Raw genomic sequence first — 11,690 nt, 5'->3', positions numbered from 1 at the left:
TTTGGGATTGTTATTGCTACATAACAATCAAGGTAATAACTTAAACCCATTCTTATGTTAATATGATTACTTGCATGCCAGAACTAGGGTTTATAGTCATGGATGAATTGCATGTACAATAGAGAAACCTAGATCAAAGCATTAGGGTTTGTATGAGCATATAGGATGTTCTTATTGCCAAAACCCATCAATAGTCCCATGCATGCACATAAAGTTTGTAACTTTACGTGCTAGATCGATCTTAGAATCCTAGATCTATCTATTGGTCAAGTGTTGACATCAAAAATCGAGAAATGAGACTTGGACATTCTTGACTCGGCGAGTCATTCTTGGGACTCGGCGAGTCCATGGCTTGACTCCCCTTTTCAGTTAGGGTTCAAAGGAACCCAATGAGTGATAGAATTGTAACGACCCAATTTTCAAGTCCAAAAATTTCTTTTTAATTAACTGACTCATAACATCATTCATAAGAAAATACTGGGAAATCATATCATCTCATAAAACAATGTATCATGTCTGAAAACCCGAGTCATAAAATAATAACATGTTAGAGTACAATCCCAGAATATACATACTGTCGGGCAATTCTGGGGTGCCCGACCTACCCGGTACGGCCATTCTGGGGTGCCGATCTACCGGCACGGCCATTCTAGGGTGCCGACCTACCCATGCGGCCATTCCGGGGTGCCGTCCTACTCGTGTCAAGCCATTCTGCGGTGCTAACCTACCCGTCAGTCCTAACAACCGGCCCTCGGGGTCTATTCCACCCCTACCGCGAGTATCACATACATCATAACCATAACATACTATCAGACATATCTGGGGTGTCCGAACTACCCTTCAGTGCTAACAATCGAACTTGGGGACTGTTCCCCTCCTACTACCATTATCACATATAACGTATCATGTCAGCATATAAACATATCATCACATACTGTCAGACATATCTGGGGTGTCTGACCTACCCTATGGTCCTAACAACCAAACCCTACTACTATCACATATAACATACCATGCCAGCATATAACATATCAGGTAGCAGCAACCTAAATGATATCACAAAGACAATCATCTAATCATACAACTCCTACTGGTGGGCCAGCATTGTGGCTGTAGACCCACCGTTACTACAAGGTAACTCACCTCGAACGAGTAGCTGCTGATAATCTGTGCGGGAAACCTCTGTCTGCTGCTGCTCCGGAAATCCTACGGCTATAATCCCCACAACACACTCAGTCAGAATCTGATATCTACTCTTAGGGTAAAATGACTATTTTACCCCCAACCAAGTCCAATTCAAAGTGAACTGCCAGTTGACCCAACTCGCCGAGTTGGGACGTTAACTCGTCGAGTCCCTAACACTTTACCCATCCTTAACCACGACTCGACTCGTCGACTTGGGCAACGACTCGACGAGTTCCTCCTCTATATGAACATCGAATGAACCTTCATCCGACTCGCCGAGTTGTATCAACAACTCGTCGAGTTCACCTTCATCTGATGAACAAGTTCTGACCTTGACTCGCCGAGTTGTATAAACAACTCGTCGAGTTTATCTTCATCCATAAGGAGATTGCCTTGGACTCGCCGAGTCTGTTCTAGCACTCGTCGAGTCCCATGAATTCCAGGTCTAAGGCTAAGTCCAACACATTGGGTCACTCCTTCGGACCTTCTACAACCCTTCTAACACCCAACTAAGTTCTTTTGACCCTCAACAGATAAGGGACTCTATGCCTTGGACTCGTCGAGTCCCAAGAACGGACTCGCCGAGTCGACAACGTCCACACCCTAAATCCTCGATTTCTGATGTACAACCTTTGACCAAATGATAGATCCAAACCCCTAAGATCGATCTAGCACGAAAAGTATCGAACTTTACGTGCATGCATAAGACTTTTGAGCCAAAAAAGGCTCTAAAATGGCTCGTATGTTGCATGGGACCTTCCTTGGGTGCAAAAGCAACCCAAATCTACTTTGTGACACCTTCCAAGACTTAGATCCGAAGTCTTGACCCCCAACCATGTTTGCAATCATGGTTGGCCACCTCATATGTCATAAAAAGCCATAAATCTTCCCTAAAAAGGGATCTAACAAATGAACAAGAAAGGTACAGCTTTATACCATTCAAGGACTGAAAATGATGCACTAAACTCGAATCCTTCAGTCTCCTCTTGATCCTTCTATGCTCTTCCTTCTTCCTTGAGGTCAAAACCCACAAAAATCACTCAAAAGCTTTAGATCTTGCACCAAAACACTTAGGGTTTACTAGGGAGGGTTTATGGGAGCTTTAGGGAAGAGTGGTGGCTGAATGAGATGATTAAATAGGGTGCAAACCCTCAGATTAGGGTTTTTGTCCAGTCAAAGCCTACTGGTCGAGTCCGGGACCCGACTCGACGAGTCCATCACTTAAATCCCGCGTCCCATCCCGCTTCTACTTGGCGAGGTGGTCCTTCAACTCGCCGAGTTCAAGGCCAAAAATGCAAAATACTTAAATAAATTACATACCAGGAACTAGGTGCTACAAGAATGGTCTTTGAGGGGTCCGGGGAAGTGACCTAACGCATTGGAATTAGACATAGACCTGGAAATCATAGGACTCGGCAAGTGCATGAGCCGACTCGGCGAGTCCACGACAATCTCCCAACTTTTGAAGATGAACTCAACGAGTTGTTCATACAACTCGGCGAGCCAAGGACATGACTTGTTTATAGGATGAGGATGAACTCGACGATTTGTTCATACAACTAGGTGAGTCGGATGAAGGTTCATTCGATGTTATTTTAGAAGGAGAACTTGTCGAGTCATTGCTAAACTCGACGAGTACAGGCGTGAAGGAGGATAGAGGAAAGGATAGGGACTCAATGAGTTGGCAGCCCAACTCGGCGAGTCGGGTTGGACTTTGACTTGGTCAGGGTTAAAATAGTTATTTTACCCTAAGAGTAGTTATAAGTGTGTGACTAAGTGTTTTATGGAAATTATAGCCGGAGGATCACCGAAGCAGCAGTCAGACATCTGTCGATCAGCTTTTCAACAGTCAACCTTGCAAGGTGAGTTACCTTCCAGTCACGATGATACACACCATCCTTTAAGGACTTCAGGGGCAGTGGTGCGTTGGATTTTCATGGGGCGAAGGACCCCATTGCTGGCAGACGATGGATTGCAGACATTGAGTCTGCACAGTTGACTAGCTTCTGCCCTGAGGGGTCGAAGGTGTGGTATGCAACAGGATGCTGGAGGGACCGGGCCAGGGATTGGTGGGAGTCGGTTGGTGACTCTCTGGGAGCCTTGGCTATTGAGGCTATTTCATGGTCAGATTTTGAGACCCAGTTCATATAGTTTGTTTCGAGAGAGATCCAAAGCTTCAAGATTCTTTAGGTTCCCTATAGACGGAAAGATATTGTTGGATTAGTGTCTAAGTCCATAACTATTTTGGTATGTACTCGAACCGATTATGAGCATGGTCCTTTTGGGTTGCCTTCACCATAGCAATATGTAGAATGAATTAAGGAGAGAAAGGTTTAACTATGATTTATTAATATATTATGAGAATAATATATTAAAGGATAAATCATATTGTTTAATTAATATTAGTCAAGAATTAATTGATAATTAATTTTGTGGCTAAATGAGATTAATTAAACTTAAGGGACTGGTATTGTAATTATAAGATAATTGCAAGAGTGGGCTAATGGACTCCACAGAGTGGAGTGGACGAAATTTATGGGAAAGCCCATAAGATTTCGGCCATAACTCTAAAGAAAGGGATCCATGGACTGCTTAAGGCCTAAGCAGTCAGATTAGGGTTTCCTGGTTGAAAACCCTAATAGCCTACATGTATATAAAGGACCCTTAAGCCCCAAAAACGTGGACAACACTTCCTTTAGGGTTTCCAACCGTTTTTGGGCAGCCTCCTCTCTTCCCTCTTCATCCAAGTTGCTTAGTGGTGTTTGTGACTCCATTAGAGGTGCAACACTTGAGGCACTAAGCTTTCTAAAGCTAAGGATTGATTGTTATTGCTATATAACAATCTAAGGTCAAATCTAAACTCTATTTTATGTTAATATGATTAATTGTATGCTAGATCTAGGGTTTATAGCTTTGGATATTTAATTGCATGTTCATTGGACAAACTAGATCCAAAAGCTATTAGGGTTTGCATGTACACCATAGGAATGATGTTTTGCATGAAATACATCAGTGGTATCAGAGACTAGGGTTGTTTGTTTGATGTATTTGATGCAATTATGGTTTATTCTTGCTTTAAAATCGAAATTTAGGGTTTCTAGGGGTTGGACTTGCCGAGTCCATGGCTGAATTCGCCGATTCCATGTGAACTCGACGAGTCCATGCCTGACTAGACGAGTCAGCTGGTCAGAAAGAGCTAATTTTAGGATTTTGTGCTTCTTTGGCTGTCGGATAGTTACCAAAACGTCTTTTATTGATATAAATTAGATTTTTATGATATTGGGTGATTATCTTTGCCAAATTTAAAGATATTTTCATATTAATTGAATAATTACTTCCTTATATGATTAAATTTAATTATTTGGTGAATTATCTTGCAAGAATTTGGACTAGGTCAAATTAGATAACCACCAATTAATTGTTAATTGCCTTATTTGAATTTGGTGATCTAGAATATTCTTGATAAAGTTTGGAAAAGTTTCAAATTACTCCCTTTAGGTTTTATATTTTAAATTTGAACTTAAAAGTTTTGTTTTTGAAATTTAAATAAGTTAAACCCTAATGTTTTGAAATGTTTCAAAACTTGCCCTCAAGTTTTGGAATTGAAAATTTCATTAAAAGTTCAATTTTGACAATGTTAAATTCTAAAAACCCTAGTAATTTGAAAAGTTCAAATCACACCCTTATGGTTTTATTAATTAATTAAAGTGTATAATTAAAGGAGATTTAATAAACCCATAAAGTTTTGGTTTACATTTAATTAAATTAAAAATTATAATTTACTAAGTTAAACCACCTAGTATTTTAAAAGTGTAAAATACACCCTATACTATATATAACATTAAAAGTCTAATATTATATATATGTATGAGTAAACAGTCAGTCTTACCGTTAGTAGGCCTCATTCACGAAGCTGGTCTATAAGGGGTGTTTAAGGAAATTGGCTATAAAATGGCGATTGAATGGGTATCCACTCTTACCCACCGTACTCTTGACTAGTGGAGGGTCGTTAGCCGAACGGGTAGGATAGGACAGAAACCTTCCATAATAAGTGTAATGAAGTACACAAGTAACTAAATGCTTTTTAAATTCCCAAATCATAGTTACTTTAGGCAAAATGTGAAATTGTATGCTAACCCATGGAATTACACTTCGTATCCTTGTCAAACATTAGTGGAGCGTGTGTGGTTAACCGACACACTAATTTGGGGATGACATTGGTGGCGAAGGGTGGCTCAATGCTTATCATAGATCAATGGAGCGTCTGTGGCTAACCGGCACATTGATTAGTTGATAGTAGCATTGGGTGCACCACGTGATTCCTATGGTTATTCACACCTTATTTGTGATCCTTGGCATCCCAGTCACAAATAGAAGGGCATAATCAAGATTAAACATGCCATTGAAAAGTTCAATGAATCTCAAAAGATCTAGGAGTTTCAATTCATTTAAAACTTAAACTTCCTTTTCGTTTTTCATGGTGGAAATTATTAAATCGTCATTTACCTACCTTCAAACATTCTGCAACTAGATTACGGCATCCCTCTTCTAGGTTGTAGAGTATTGTGTTGAATCCTAGATTGATGTATCATTTAGGTGTTACATCAAGAATTCTAATCGACTTAACTTGAATTTTCTCCCGTTTTGTAGATGTCTGAATCTTACAATGGTCTTCCCAAATCCTTTGGAACAAGCTTTCCAAATGAAGATGACGTTTCGAGATACGATCAAGGAAATGAGAGTCATGCTTCACTTCCTCCACCTCCTCCAATTGTTCTCCCTGGCCCACAAGTTTAAAGGCTTGAAAAGTTCAAGCTCACTCAAGCCCTTTTGGCAAGTAAACACGAAGATGGGAAACCTGTGTGTGCACACGTCTTAGAGATGAAGTCACACATTGATAAGTTAAGCATGTTTGGTGTCGAGATTTCAAGTGAGTTGGTTGTTGACTGAGTTCTTCGGTCACTTACTGAATCATATAATGAGTTCATTAGAGAGTACTATATGATAGATCACGACATGACCCTCATTAATCTCACCTAATTGCTTATAGCTGCTGAATCAACAATGATTTGGCATGCTAGTCTAGCAAATTTGTCTGCTGAATTGAACTCCCAAACTTCAATGGACACTTGCAAAATTAGAAGTCCAGAAAGAACTACGTATGATATGTCCGATGTGTTGTGCCAAAGGAGTCCATTTTCTTTTATTGCTAAGAGAAGGGGCATTGGAGACGAAGTTGCCCTGTTTACCTGAGAGATCTAAGAGATGGGAGAGTCAAGACGTATGGCTCTGCTTCAGGTAAAATCCATTAACTAACTCTATAAGTTCCTATTTTTGATTCTTAATACATGATGTGATAAAATTACATTTTGATGTTTTGCAGGATCAAAAAAAAGAAAGGAAGCTTAATGAAAAAGCTGTTAAATATGATCACGAAGAAATGGATTTCGATCGCATGGATTCAAAGATCGGATTTTTGAGCTGCTAATTTAGAGTTAGGGTAGATTGCTAAGAAATATGTAATAGCATAGTTTTCAGTAGAATTGCATTGTAAGGACAAGTTTTCCAGTAATAAAATAAATTTTGATTTTATCTTATTTATCCTTGAAATGGTGTGTATGAAAAATTGATGTTTGAAGGTTTCTATTATTAGCAATAATGGATTTGATTCTTAATTATGTTATTTGTGGAAATGCTGAGAATTTACCAAATAGGGAGAGTTTCTCATCGCCTAAGTTTCAATTGTATAGAAACTTGGAATCATACAACTTGGTTGCGTGATGAATGAGAAATTTCATATTTGGAAATTAGACTAATTCTTTGACAAAGTGTCAAGTGAAGGACTGGGAAATCAAGTACACTAGGTTGTGCGTTGATTTAGTCCACCACAAGAGTGATAAAAGTTATTCGTCATGATTTACTAAAGTTTAGTAAATATGACTGTACTTATAAGAATAAGTGTAATTCTGAGTTAATTGAAAGAGTTTCAATGAATAGTCGAACGAATAAAGAAGAATCAAGTAGGCAGAAAGATAAAAGTTTCTCTATTCTAAGAAGAAGGGAGAGTACCTTTTATTGTGTTTTATGATAGGTCTTAATGATTAAGAACCATGTCTCAATTGATCCTCTAAGCGAGTCTTAGTGCAAATTCATGTCTAAGAAAAGGAATCAAGAATTGTAGAAATGGTTAAAATCAAAAAGTCAATCATACTTCGTTCTAATATCAAGTCTTAGAGTCAAGATTGTGACTTGAGTGAAAAAGTATTAAGTAGGTTTGGAACACTTATCAAATGTAGAATAAGAAAAGTTCTTATTCTTGTACATTTGAAATTGGTAAGTTGTAATGTCTTGGATAAGACAAAGACCAACTTGGACCAATTTGTGAAGTCTTTTTTGTCTTGATAATAGTTGCACTAACTCTTGAATATTTGATTGTCAAGAAATGTTTCTTGACAAAGAGAATCATATATGTTAAGAGTTCAATGGGAGTTTTAATGATCTTGAAAAAGGTTTCAAGAACAAATCAAGAATAAACCTTATCGATCATCACTAGCACACGACTTGAGGTTTACAACCTATCATGTTGACATTATTTTTTTGTTTATGTGCCACTCCAATTGAGTTAATTATGCATGTGAGTTCTATGAGTTCTCATTTGAATGCATAAAGACAAAGCACATTGATCAATGGAAAGTACACTGATATGTAAATATAAGTTGCTAAACTACTTGGAAGACATGGTGGAAACTCGTGTTACCATAAGGCAAGAAATCAAGATTAAGAAAGTTCAATCCATATGAGATTGGATTTGTCGCAAACTTTGGTTTTGGCAAATTCACATTGATAGGAACTCATACACCATAAAATCTAAGTGTCATAAGATTCCCTCCTTCATGAAAATGATTGTGAGGAAATGCTTTCACTAAGAGAGATTTTAAGAAGATAACAATTGTGAAAATTGTATTCTCAAATTCGATTATGGTTACGGCATCCCTTTCCATAGTTCGAATTGTGAGATTTGGCAATTAGTTTGAACATTTGGAACTTAGTAACATAAGTTCTGAATTGTTTAAACACACATATGAGCTATCTAAGGCAAAGATGTATAAGTTTAAGAAGCTTAGATAAAGGCTTATCGAAGCATCGGTTATTAGAAATATGAATTTTAGCAATTCAATAGGCATTGTTTTCTGGAAGTTTATTTGTTTTTTGAATACATGTCAAAGCTAGTGGGAGCATAAGTGTTATGCTTATATGATAATAATCATCATGATAGTGGGAGCATAAGTGTTATGCTTGTATGATTATTATGGCAAGTACTGCAAGTTAGCAATATTAATTATAGAAAAACAAAGATTCAATTTGCAAGGTTGCATGGGTTGAAAAGTTGTTTTGCTATAATTAAGGGAGAGAATATTATACTTCGTTTCAAAATCTAAAGCTTAGATTGAAAATTTTTAATAAATTTAGTCAAATAATATATAGTGTGTTCTCAAATTTCGATTATGATTACAGCATCCCTCTTCATAATTCGAATTATGAAAACGTGACACATAAAATATTATGGCAGAAGATTGATAAAGCATCATATCTTTATGTAAGACATTATGCATCGTGTCCCATACGCTTCGGGTATAGGATCGATTGCAAATGCTATAATATTGGACCATTCTAAAATTTTCCAAATGTCTAGCGCATTAAGAGGGAAAAAGGACTAGAATCGGTTTTGACCAAAATAATTAAACAACTATCAAAGGACGATCCAAAGTTCACTGAGGATTGGTCGCTTGTGAATAGTTGGAAGTATGGTATTGGATGGACCATATTGACATTATTATGAACAGATAAGATTCTATTAAGAATGAGTTGTCATGTGGCAAATATGGAAATGTTTCCATATTGGGAGTTGGATATTGAGAATCTATGTCTAGATTAGAAACTTTTATGTAAGAAGGATGTTCAAAGGAATGTACTTTGAATGTGAGACTTCACGTCTATGGAATTTTCTTGTAGCAATTTCCGATAGAGTACTTTGTAATTTCATTGGCCAAGTCTTGGTGACTTTTGTGCTATGACTTTGTGAAAGGATCGTTACATAAAATGTTAGAATCTAGCATATTCTAGTAGTGGCAAGAACCTTGTGTTCTAAAACTAATAATAAGGATTGGGAATTGTGAAATGAGCATCATTGGAAAAGTTTTTCAATTGATCTATTTCACAAAGTAAGGACCATAGGAAACAAAGTGTGCATGCTTGGAGCATGAGACAATTGTTGTTGTAATTCAAGTAATGAGTTGATTATCCGGAACATTAAATGATAAATAATGAGTAATCAATATGGTGGTTAAATAGAAGTGTTTTATTTACTCCCACAAGTTTGGGGCCATATAGGATTAAGTATTATTGTTGTGTTTCAGTTTGCATGTTTTGACTTCCAGAATAACTAGGTTATTCGAACCTCCACAGTCGGTCATACGTTGGAAGGAAGACTGTCACGAAGAGCATGTAGATTGTCTAAAGAGTTTAGACATAGCACAAGTTTGTGGCAGGGTTCATGAGTGTTTTGATAAGATTAGAGTATTGGATTAAACCCACGCTCACGTGGATCACTTTATGGATTTATCACGTGTGATTAGTGAGATGATAATATTGTATATTCTTGAAACTGAGACGTGTGAGTTGTTATTTGCTGGTCGGTTACACATCGATGATAAGTAAACGCACCAGTAACTTGGTGTTATAAAACTTATTGTTGTGTGTGATTCGATGAGTGAATGCAAGCGAGCATATGCGTCGAAGTTGATCCATTCCTTTTACCCAAAGTGGGATAAAAGCGATATATTTGGGCCTCTCGATGATTTAGTGATGACACCTAAGCGCTTGGCCAAGCCGAGACTAAGTTGATGTGTTCAATTGTAGTCTGTTGTTTGTCATCATAAATCGGAAGTTAGGAAACAGTATAGAGAGAATGATTAAAATTCATGTCTTATGTCTATACGATATCTTGAGAATGGAGGAATATATGATCCCTTACCTAAAGGACACGCTATCTGATAAGATCAGCGTTGACAGCAGCTTTTGAAAGCTACGATTGCTGATCAAGTTCTGAAGTCATACGGAAAATAGTTATTAGACGTATCCAAGTGGGAGATTGTTGGATTAGTGTCCAAGTCCATAACTATTTTGGTATGTACTTGACCCGATTATGAACATGGTCCTTTTGGGTTGCCTTCACCATAGCAATATGTAGAATGAATTAAGGAGAGAAATGTTTAATTATGATTTATTAATATATTATGAGAATAATATATTAAAAGAGAAATCATATTTTTTAATTAATATTAGTCAAGAATTAATTGATAATTAATTTTGTGGCTAAAAGAGATTAATTGTAACAGTTGGTAAAAATAGGAACAATCGTACGATGCTATGTTTTGATTATTAAACAATATAAGTATTTTATCAAGAATGGTTGAAAGCATTTAACCTCTTTTATTTAGATAAGTTCTTGTGAAATATAAAACAAGTAACTAACGATAATTTCGTTATGATGTATGACTACGAACCATCACCGGTTTGTGAAATTAGCATATAACATCATTTAAACGCAACAAACTTAATTTTTGTATCAACATGTCTCTAGTTGATATGTAAGTTAGGTTCTATGTAAAACGTTTTCTTAATAGATGTGAAGGATCTAAATTTGACAAATATACGAACCAAAGTGACAAAATGTGTTTAACGATATGGTTAACCGGTTAAATGTTACGAAATTATACATTGCTCAATAAATTTTATATTTAAATAAATTAAAATATAAAATGAATTATTATAAGGTATAATTAAAATGTATTTAAGTGTTTTTGAATAAAAAGAATAAAACATAAACATTAAAGTTCAAATACACAAAAACTACATTGTTATTTTATACTAAGTATACATGTATGTATTTGTATATATGTATTAGTATCTAGTGAATGACTAGTTATGAGTCATGAATTAAAGTGATTTCATGTAAGTTTTATGATGTCTAAATCAATTAAGATAAGTGAATTGGTGGAGATAAGTGCCAACTTAACTAATAAGTGCTTAATCACTTAAGACATTTTACTAAGAATGCTTATTAATCCCTCTTCTAATTTTCGAGATTAAGACCTTCCCTCTCCTTAACTAGAACTCCTAACTAACTAAATAACTAGTAGTTAGTTAGTTAACTAACTCTATCTCTAAACAACCACCCAAGCAAGTGGCTAGACAACATCACATCACTTAAACTCACATCCCATCACAAGCTAGTCTAGGTTTTGTCCCATTATCCTCTTCCACTCTTTTCTCCTTCATAATCACGAAATTTCATCTTCATTTTACCCTCATTTGACCAGCAAATACTCCAGGGAATTTCTCTCAACCTTCATCTCATTTTCAAGCACAAGAACTTCCTTCCAAAGCCATCAAAACCATGAACTAAAGGGCTGCTGTCCCTTTTGTGTTTAAGCCACCATTTC

This window comes from Lactuca saligna, chromosome 1, assembly GCF_052625555.1.
Source record: "Lactuca saligna cultivar CGN05327 chromosome 1, ASM5262555v1, whole genome shotgun sequence".
In the NCBI taxonomy this organism is placed as follows: Eukaryota; Viridiplantae; Streptophyta; class Magnoliopsida; order Asterales; family Asteraceae; genus Lactuca; species Lactuca saligna.
The sequence above is the reverse complement of the archived record's forward strand: the minus strand, read 5'-3'. Positions refer to the sequence as shown.